At 40.1% G+C, this 11190-nt stretch overlaps 1 pseudogene; it reads left to right on the forward strand.

The window, feature by feature from the left end:
• Positions 1 to 193: 193 nt before the first annotated feature.
• On the forward strand, positions 194 to 651 carry LOC103748017 (annotated as a pseudogene).
• The last annotated feature ends 10539 nt before the right edge of the window (positions 652 to 11190 follow it).

Consider the following 11190-nt stretch of genomic DNA (forward strand, 5'->3'; position numbering starts at 1 on the left):
GATACCTAGGGGAGTTCCTACTGTTCCAACTTGATCTCCAAATAGAGGACGTGGGGTTCTGATATCTTTGTGGTTTCTTGAAAATTGTCAGTCTTTAGGGCACATAGGGAAGATGGCTGAGTAAGCAAAGACTAAATCTAAAAATAGGTTCAGTCATCTTTGAATAAAATCTTGACGTGGGTTTTTGGCCAAGATGGCGTCAAAATCGAAGAAGGAAGTTCCAGCCCCTCCCAAAGTCAAAGCTAAAGTGAAGGCATTGAAAGTCAAGAAGACAGTGTTGAAAGGTGTTCACAGCCACAAAAAGAATATCCACACTGCATCCACCTTCTGGCCACCCAAGACCTTGGGGCTCTGGAGGCAGCCCAAATACCCTCAAGAGTGCCCCAGGAGAAACAAGCTTGACCACTATGCCATCATTCCCTGACCATTGAGTCAGCCATGAAGAAAATAAAAGACTAAAACACATCTGTGCTCATTGTGGCTGTCAAGGCCAATAAGCACCAGATCAAACAGGCTGTGAAGAAACTCTAGGACATTGTTGTGGCCAAGGTCAATACCTTGATCAGACCTGATGGAGAGAGGAAGGCCTGTGTTTTTCTGGGTCCTGATTATGATGCTTTGAATGTTGCCAACAAAATTGGAATCATCTAAGCAGCCCAGTAGTCTAATTTGAAATACAGATTTTGCTTTTCACCATAAAAAAAAGCTTGAGGTAACATCTCACATTGAATTGAAAATTCAAAGTAACAGTTTTAATGCTGGACTTTTGCCACTACATTTTTTTTTCCTGGTATCAGATGAAGCCAGTTGTATTTAAATTGTATTTAACTGATAACTTCCTGGGGTCGGAGCCCATCTGTGTAGTGAGGATTTAGTTTAATTAAAGCATGTTCCATTGATGTGGGATACATTCATGGAATCCTTAAAATTGCAAGTTAATGTTATAACATTGAAAGCTCTTGGTCTGAATTAGCCTAAACTTCTTGTTAATTAAGAATGATAGAGGGGCTTGAAAGCTGGTATAGTAAGCAGAAGTTGGCAGGAAAGCTTTTTTTAAAAATTTCAAATTGTCATTGTTTTATGTTACTGGTAGATAGAAATGGGGGGGGGCGATGCAGAATAAATTAGTCATACACAAAAGAGTAAATTAAAGCTAGAACAGCTACCAAATGGAATAATAAATTACTTTTTATTTTTAAAAAATTTGTGTTTGTGTTTGTGATTGTGTGTGTGCTGTGTGTATGGGGTGTTGAATATTGGACTCCTGGAGCTGGAGTTACAGGCAGTTCTGAGCCACTTGATGTGGATCTGGGAACTGAGTTTGGATCCTCTGGAGTAGCAGCAAGTGCTCTTAACTGCTGATCCAACTTTCCACCCCTATTTTTGCTAATCTTTGAATGACAGTTCATTTTAATAGCAATCCTGTTAACTAACAGGAGGCCTCCAAGTGATAGGGAGGTTGTTAGGATAGTTTAGATCTCTGTGAGATCAGGCCAGCCTGGTCTACATAGTGAGTTCCAGGTCATCTGGGGCTACAGGGATACCCTGTCTCAAACTCAAACAAACAAATAAACCAATAAAAAAAATACCTAGATGCAGTTTCCATAGGTTTTGGTTTTGATTCGTAAGAATTGGGAAATTGCTACTGTATGTATTTAGAGTTTTATTTATATAAGCAGTAGCTGTGAAATGAATATGTTGATTAAACTGCTTGATATGACAGTGGTTTAAACAGTAGTGTAGACCAAGGGGTTTACTGGTAGAGGAAGGCTAGAAACCAACATTTTTGGGCTATGGGTCTGATGGTCTATTCAGCTGGTCTTATATAGAGTAATAGGTAGCATAGAGAGTTTTAAGTTCTTAGAAGTAGTGTCTAGACCTATAGTCTAGATAGTGATATGCCTCTTTATCAGACATATTTTTAAATTTACAGAGGAATATTTGAAACATTAATATGTAGAGAAATATGTCATACATAAAGCTGAAGTTAAATTAGGAAATTGTTTTTCTGAATGTACTGAATGGTCATATTGGGATCAAGAATAAGACGATAGATTCATGGAAATGGGACGCATGAAGTTTTAATTATAAAGTTGATTTTGATGAGGGTGTGTGGATATAGCTCAATTGAAAGTGCTGGTCTAGCATATATGAGGCCTTGGGTTTGAATTCACAGCACCACATAAATCAAATGTAATGTCTTATGTTACAGTTCTAGCACAGGGTCTAGGCAAGTACACCAGAAGTTCATGATCATATTTGGCTATATATCTAATTTGAGGCCAGTCTGGAATAAAATCTTGCTATCAAAAAATAAAAATATAATAAGTTATGATGAAGGACTTAAGAAATGACTCAGTGGTTAAGAGCACTGGCTGTTCTTACAGAGGACCTGGGTTCTATTCTTAGCACCCACATGGCATCTAACAACCATCCCTAACTCCAGTTCCAGGGGAATCTGACTTTCTCTTCTGACCTCTTTGAGCATTGCATGATATGGGTACATTTACATACATACAGGCAATACATTCAATACACATAAAATAAAAATTTTATAGGCAATATTCAATCTGATTTTCACTGTGTGCACTACAGACTCAAGTACCCGAGTTTACTTCCAAGATTCTCACCAGATTTGCTCATACTTCTGTATGCTGGACATGGACGCTGGGGTCATGGGTTAACTGAGAGGGTGACCAGATTAGTAAGTGTATATTGGTAGTTGAATTTAGCAAAGAAACAGAGATGAGCATGATAATGTCTTTATTTTTACAAGAAGAGATATTACTAGAGTATGTGTCTACAGGAGTAATAATGGCTCCAAAGAGTTTTTTTTAACTTAAAAAAATTTTGTTGAGAATTTCATACATGCATGTAAGGTGTTTTGATCAAATCCATACCCCCTCCCTCCACTCCAACTCCTCCCATATCTCCCCATCACTTTTTCCTGAATAACATCATGTACTCTTTCTTTCTTTTGCTACTCTAACAGTCCCCTCTCTGAAGAAGTAACCCTAAAATCTTTTAGGGGTTAGATAAGAGCTCCCCAATACTTTTGACATTTTTGGCATTTGGAACAGAGTATGTTGCTAAGAGGCCCAAGAACATTTTGACTTTTAGCCAAGAAACTGGCTACTTTTCTTCGGGGTCTTTTTACCCTAACTGCCCTATTCTTATCATACCATCCCCTGAAGAGGTTACCCAAATTGCTGATAGGGAATCAGGACTCAGACTGCTCTGGCCTCTTCCATGTAGAACAGGGACTCAAGGTGAAGCAATTGGGGTACCCCTTCAGTGGGTCCATCAGAAAGACTCCCAAATTGCATAACTCTTAACTGTAGGGAGAAAAGAAAGTCCTTGACTGGTGCCTAGGAGATGTGAAGGAGAAATAAAAGGTAAGAATAGTTAGCATTACAAGTTCTAGACAGGGAACCAGAAAAATTTCAGAACAGGGCAAATTTCAAATGTTCATATCAGAGTCCATTGGAATTTCTTGACACGAGCTTCCAAAAGCATCCCTCCATTGGGTTCCTCCTAATTTTTCTTTCATCTGCCAAGGCTGGGCTTGAGAGTGATGGACTCAGGATTTGTTTTCAGGCACTTTAATAGCTGTTGGAGTGGCTAGAATCAGTGTCAGTTCCCTCACAAAGGCTTCTAGATAGAGGGAGAAAACAAATTTAGCCATCATTTTATAATGATAGTGGGTTATCTCCTTTAGCTATAGGTGGGCACTACAGTATTGCAGACCAAGATTTGAAGTCTTACATCTGAGCAGTACTTTGTGATTAGAAACAAAATCATCAGTGAGAAATAATTGTCTAACATTTTATACGGACTTAAGTCTAATGTCTGGGAAGTGTAATCCCTTGAACTCTTAAAGAAATATACTGATTGCTTTACTCTTTGGTTGTACTTTCCTTTTGGGTGTTTAAGACCATACAGTTGGCCCAAATAAACCAATTTATTTTTACTCTTAAGGTCATTTGAAGATCTGTTCCTCAGGGGTCAAGTTGGCTTGGGAGGAACCCCTGGCTCCTTTCTTTTACCAGTTCTGTCTATATGAAGATCAGACCAAGGTCCTGCTTGACCATGGCTGGTTTCACTTGGAAGCATGGAGGAAATATTTTCTCTGGGTTGACCCTCTTCTTTGTAGACTGGACACTGGTTCAAGTACATCTGGTGGGGTCTCCATGGCCTCCCTGAACAAGAGGATAGGTGACTCACCACAGTTACAGGACATTTTGAGAGATGTTCCATAGTCCCCCTGGAACTTAGTTGACCTTGGAGGGCAAGGAGCAAAACCTGTCCTTTAAGTCCCTCTGAGCAAATTAGTATAGGCCTTAAAGTATGGCTGTTAAACATCCAAGAAGGTTAGTTCTACCAGTCTGGTACTTTTAATTACCATGTGCTATGTGTATAAAGCTTGGGCAAAAACCAAACATTCTCAGATAAACCTTGACTAGACATATATTTTGTTCCTTAAACTAGTTGACTAAGCTATGACCTTAGAAACTTTAAAAGTACATGCATATTATTTTTGTCTCATCCTTTATATATCATAAAAAAACCTATGTAGACTTTCATCACTTGCTTAGGCTTACTCATTTTTTTCTATTTTGGAAAATATGTCCATCCTCATATCCTTTATCATCTTTTACAGTCTCATTTTCTTTTTAATAATTATGAGACATAGTAACATTAACAAATAAATTTTTCATCTGTTGTGAGAATTCTTTTCCTGGGGATACTAAGCAATGTTTATCTCCTTCTAAGGTTCTAGTGTCAAACCAATGTTTGATTAAAGTTTTCCTGAACAGAATAAACATGAATTAACTCTTCAGTATGGTTGGTTGTGAATTACAGTGGCACCAGGCAGCATCTGTATCATATAAGGGTCTTTTAATGCTTCTAGAACAATCCCTTATTTTTAAGGGTTTATAAAGACAAACCAAAACAAAACAAAATAAAAAACACCTCTCTTTTCGCAGCTAGAGCTGTGATGAAAAGCCTGAGTTTAGGAAGAAAAATATCTTTTTTTTCAATTAGAAATCTCTGAGTATTTTGGTCCTTTGGTTTAGCATAGTACAAAAGTGGAAGTAGAAAGGTTTTATGAAATGTTTTCAGTGCTCAAAAAATGTAGTCAGTGTATTGTATATAATGATCCATTGGTCAATCATCCAAAGTAATTAGCTGATTCAACCTTAGGTCTAGGGGGAAATGGCCACCATGCATCAATCTTAGGTCTAGGGGGAAATGGCCACCATGCATCAATCTTAGGTCTAGGGGGAAATGGCTACTGCGCAGATTCACTGACTTTTAGAATAAGGAAATTCTAGAATGCAAAATTGAGCAGGTGGATGATGCAGCCCATGTAACCTGGATGTTCCTCTGAAAAGCTGGAGTTGATCCAGGCACAGTGTGAGTGACACTGAGCACACTGGGAAAAGGAGGTGGAGATACCCAGTCTCCCAATTGGCTAGTTCCTTCAGTGGGCAGGGCCAGAGGTGGACCATGGACTACAGGGGCTACTGGGAGCCATCTTGGGACAGGCGAGCCACCGGTATCAGCGGGTGTGGTGTGGGGAACTCACAGCCAGCCGCAGCAGCTCAAGGACAGAATGGACTGACTCTTGTGGACCTGGGACCAGATCGCTGGCCCCTGAGGTGTGAGCGAATGCTAGCGGGGACTATGGTAGTCCTGGCGGGCCTCTGGAGGCGTGGGGCTAGGCACTGTGTTCTCATTCCTTTGTAAATTAATAAATGCACATAAAATATATAGTTTGTTTGATAGCACAAGAGACCCAGAGGGAATTTGGGGGACTTGCCCCTCATATTGAGCACCAGTGAAAGGCAAGCAGCTGTGCATGAAAAGCTAGCTGTAGGCGAAAAGCTGGCGGTGGATGGCCTGTGTATTTCAAATATGGAAAAGGACAAGCCTATTATAATCCCTGTCTTTGTAAGTCACCCCCTCCCAAATGTCATATAAACTATGCAAAACCCAAATGGAATGTCTTATGTCGGTTTGTCAATCCCTGTCAGAACTATGAGGGAGGGTCTCTGAGTGGGAAAGGGAAAATTTAGTGAAACAGCCTGTAGCTGGTGTGCAGATGAGGGTGTTTAAGAGCCTACAATTAGCCTGTAAGCCAGAGTTAAAGACTGCATCTTATCTATCAGCAGATTAGCTTTAGCGTGGGCAGAGGGTAGGTGTGGGCTGTGAAGAGTTAGTGGGGCCTTGGCAGAAAAGTTTTTATAAACTTCTTTCTCCTCAATAAAGACTTATCTTGAATTTTGCTGTCATTAAATATAGCTGTTTCTAAAATTCCAGTCATTTAATTAAGTTCACCCACAAAATAACGTATAATCTTCCTTTGCTGAGTTATATCTCGATGTCTAGCAGCCCCATGGTGCCAGACACAGTGCATTGACCCTTTCAAACCCATTGTACTGACCAGCAGGAGGTTTCAGCATCTGTCTCTTACTGAATTGGAATCACAGCCTAAATGTAGTCTTGTGTCCTTATTCTTGATGTAAATGTGTTAAATGCTTCTTGGCTTGATGCAGATAAGAATTTAACTGGTTATTCTTTGATTTCTTTTATAATAAACCAAATTTTATTTTATTTATGTGTATGACTGTATTGCCTGCCTGTGTGTAAGTATACCCGAGTCATGCAACACCCATGGAGGTCAGAAGAAGGCATCAGATCCCTGGAACTGGAGTTCCAGATGGTTGTTAGCAACCATGTGAGTTCTGGGAATTGAACCCAGGTCCTCTCCAAGAGCAGGCAGTGCTCTTAACCACTGACCTATCTCTCCAGCCCTGACAATAAACCAATTTTTATAAACTTCAAATTAAAAAACATTGTGGTGAGCACGGTATGCTTTATGAACTTCTAGAAAAAGTGTCATTGAGTGATAATTATATTTCTGCTATACAAAGTAGAACAAATGTGCTGCCACATATTTAATTTCAAATCCTGATAATAATTCTGATTCCTTAGGTTATATCAAAAGGTAGTCCATTAGTCTTTGCTACTATGCAGATAAATCACATGACTAGTGGTGATGTTACAAGCAATCACACATGTTGCTGTGTACAAATGGGTGTTGATAAAGTACAGTCTGATTAGTAGGAGGATGAATGCAATGGATAATGGCTAATGATGACTCATATTTTCTGGAACAGTTTTTAACACTTCAATTAATTAGTTAATTAAAAACATTTCAATTCAATGTTTTCAATTTGATGCTCATCATGATCATAAAATGGAGTATACTGATGGGTTGGGTGTAACCAAAATAAAGAGTACTCCTACATTAATGTTTATTAGGCATTGTGATAGAAAGTGACAGTCACATAGTAAATGTGAGGGTGTGAGCTCAATTTGGGGTTCCTAGGAGAAGTTAAATTAATGAAGTTGATAGTCAAAATAGTTTTAACATCAACAATTTGTTGATGGAGGCCATATAGAGCTGTTTTTAAAAAAGAATAAAAAAAGACTTTATACTCAGGCAATTTCAATAAAGTAGGTTTATTTTTCTAAAGTATTTCTTCAACAGTCATAATCATCTGTTTAGTCATGCATCAACAAATACCTGTCAGTACATAATCCACATCAGTGACACTTTTGGTACCTGAGACTTTATGTAAACTTTATGATGTAAATGATTTTAGCAGAATCTGTGCTAGGTTGTCTGTGGTTCACTTTCCTATCCCACATAGAAATCCCTGCTTGTTTTTAGACTATCAACAGCTGTTAAAGGGCTACACCTGGTGTTTATAATGACCTTGCACAATCAGAGCTACTCATGACGACAGTCAGTGGCTCAAGCGACCATTGTCTGGGTTTTGGTTTTACTTGTTTCCATGTTTGTTCAGCTCTTTTTTGTCTTCTGTGAGCTCCCATAGCTGCCTGCCACTCAACTCCTCCACTCAGAGAAGACTGCGCTGTGTCTGCGGGCAGAGAGCCTCAAGCTCTCTGGGTTTGGGTAGGATTCCACATCTGCAGTGGCATCACTATTCTAGGCTTTTGTTGATTCCGAGCTCGCACCCTTGACTTGCAGCTGCTAGGGCAAAAGTCTGCAGAGCTGGAGGCAGTGGTGCATGCTCTGACGTCTTAGCAGCTGCCCCAGGTTACTGTGGGTCAGGCGATGGTGCCCTGTTGTGGTTGCTGCCACCCTGGGCTCAGGGTCAGGGTGGGTCTGGCGCACCCCCACAGTCTTTTCTGCTGCTCTGAGCTCAAGGAGTCCAGATGGGTCTGGCGTGCGCAATCTGTGGTTTTTAACACCCTGGTGCAAAGGCCCAACATTCCCTTCAACACAAATGTCAGTTTGTATAGAGACTGACTGACGTCTGGAGCGTTTGCTGACAGCCTTTAGGGAAGTTTAAGTAATGGAATTTCCAACTTTCTCAGGCCAGTTGGTTTGTAACCTGTCTCCCTAAAGCCAAGCTTCCCAGTAAGCTGACTTCCAACAGCCTCAGTAGGTACACCTCTAAGAGGGGAGCAGGTGGGGAGGTGCTGCCTTCCCAGAAATGTGAAGGTGCTAACTAGGCCTCTGGCAAGAGCATCCTGGTTGTGTTTCCTGTTTTCTCTGGATGTGGAATCTAAGGCAGTTCACTGCTTAACAAAACACCAATTCTGACCCGTCTTTTCAGGGTTCAAATAAACAGGTTGCTCTTGAGAGGTAAAATCGCTAAACATTTTTCATAGGTGGGAAGTGACAAGCCAATGAATGGTCAGATCAAAGCCACATTATTAGAAGGAGGTTAAACTGTTGCTTTTATGCGAACTTCATGGGCACATTTGTTAGGGCTTGTTTTGAGCACCAAGCCAGTGTTGAATCCTTTTTCTTTCTGGTTTCTTGAACTAGCCCACATCCTATCTGTTCCCAGAAACAAAGTATTTGTATCAATCTGAAGCATGTCACATTATTTAAGACCCTTTCCTGTTTACTCAAGGGTATCTATCATTCCAGCAGCTGAAGCTCTACCAGTCCTACACTGTCAGATATTGCTTTATTTCCTGGGGCTATTGTAACAATGTAATGCAGCCTTCTTGGCCTGAAATAGAAGATATTATCTGGCAATTCTGCAGGTGGAGGTGGAAAATCACTTCCCCCTGGAGATTCGTAGAAGAGCCAGCATGCACTGCTCTGGTGACTGCTGGGGTCGCCGGCAATCCTTGGTGCCCTTTGGCTTCTAGACACTTCACTCCCAACCTCTTCCTGCCATCCCAGGGCATTCTCTCTCTTCCCTGTGTGTCTGTTTTTGTGTGTTTATTTTGTATAAGAAAGTCCTTGGATTAGGGCCTGCTCTGATCTAATATGAACTCAACTTGATGGCATCTGCAAAGACCCAAATTGCGAACACAGTCAGGTTCACTGGTTCTTATCTTAATTTTGTGTTGAACACAGTTCATCCTGCAGCAGCGTGCAGCTTGTGACTTTTTCTCACTAAAAACTCTCTTCTTGAGGGTATTTCCTCCCTCCATTCAGACACTGTTTGCTTCCTATTTTAGTAGAATTCTCTAGAGCTCTTGTGTTCCTGCTCCTTCCACTTTCTCCCAGACAGTCCCCTTGGGGATTTAGCTCAGATGGACGTTTGCCTCTCTCACTTAGTGAAATTGTTTCTGTCCTTCAGGCCCCAGACACCTGACTTCCATAGTTCTCTCATACATGTTTGAGACATACAGCCCAGTTGTATGCTTTTCAATTTTCTGAGTAGTCTAGACATGTGTGTGATCTTTTACCAACAGTGTCTTCTATTGGGTAAAGTCACAATAAAGGTTCACATGTAAAACTATTGGCACCTTTAAATCCACAGTTGTATCAATAAATATTGACTCCTTACATTAGGGATTATGTGTAATTGATTGAGAAATTGGGTCTTTAAAACTTTATTCAAACTAATTTATTTCATATCATCACTAGATTTTATTTGCTTTTGTTTTAGTCCCTGAATAGTCTACTGTGTTATCTGATGTTCATAGTTTACATGAACGAATGAACAGTGTACAATGAACTTTTTCATTATTTCTGGTAAATTAAAACAGCCTGTTATCAGGTTCTTAAGATATAGTGGATGACCCTCTGAATACTAGCTACTGCCTCTCCAAAACTTGAGCCATGTTCATTATGTTATTACAATGTATTTTCTCATTTTTATAGTGACTAATTCTTTCTACTTTTCTAATCTATTAACTGTTAATGTTTGATACTATTGATGGACATCTCACATATTCCAGAATATATGTGAATGCCATGAATTTTGTGTCAGCTCTGCCCCCCCCCTCTGCTTTTTGAGATAGAGTCAACTATGTAACCCTAGATTGGCCTCAAATTCATGATCCTCCTGCCTCCACCACCTCTCAATGCTGGGATTACATGTATGTACCATTATACCAAGTCTAATCCTTGCATAAGTTTTCATAATAATAATTATAATTCACTGATTTATTCTCCTTTTTGGTTTATTGCTAGAAATTTATTTGGCTGTTATGAAATCTGTAAGGGTATGTATGAGGATTGGGGTGGAAGTCAGCCAGAAGAGCAAAAGGTATCTTCATGTTACCTAAAGTTCCAGGGTAATTTTAAGCTATATTTTATTATTTCCAAGAAAGTAAAATAGCACAGATGGGCAAGGAATATGTTTGACAAAAAATTTAAAGGGGGAAATGTAAAATCTAAAGAGATAAGCAATCACTTTAATGGGATAGCACCAAAGTGAATGTCATGTATAGACAAACACTATCTGTTAGATTTAGGAAAGCAGATAAAGGAAGGAATTTAAAACCAGAGCAAGACCTGCAACAGGTAAGGAATGTGCTCCCTGGATTTAGGAAGCCTAGCAAAGGGCTGATAAAAGATGTTCCTCGAGGAATGATTATCTGTACTCTGAACGGGGAGTAGCCGGGCCTTACATAGGCACTCTGCTGCACACAGCTGCAAGAATTAACTCCATGCCAGGGTCTGGTGTCCTTGAGGGTCTCTTTTCTCAGATAGGCAGGTGAGTTTCCTACAGCACTAAAGGAGACAGGTGGGTGCCATGAACAGTCTCTCCCAGTCCAGGGAGTGAGGAGTTGATAAGTCTTCATCAAGGCCAGGCTGCTAATTTAGGGCCAGTTAGACACTTTAAGGGATTTATGGCTTTCCCTAATGAGGCTTGTGGCTCTTCTGCAATTCACATATTCTCT

This window comes from Nannospalax galili, unplaced genomic scaffold, assembly GCF_000622305.1.
Source record: "Nannospalax galili isolate Female #2095 unplaced genomic scaffold, S.galili_v1.0 scaffold43, whole genome shotgun sequence".
Lineage (NCBI taxonomy): Eukaryota > Metazoa > Chordata > Mammalia > Rodentia > Spalacidae > Nannospalax > Nannospalax galili.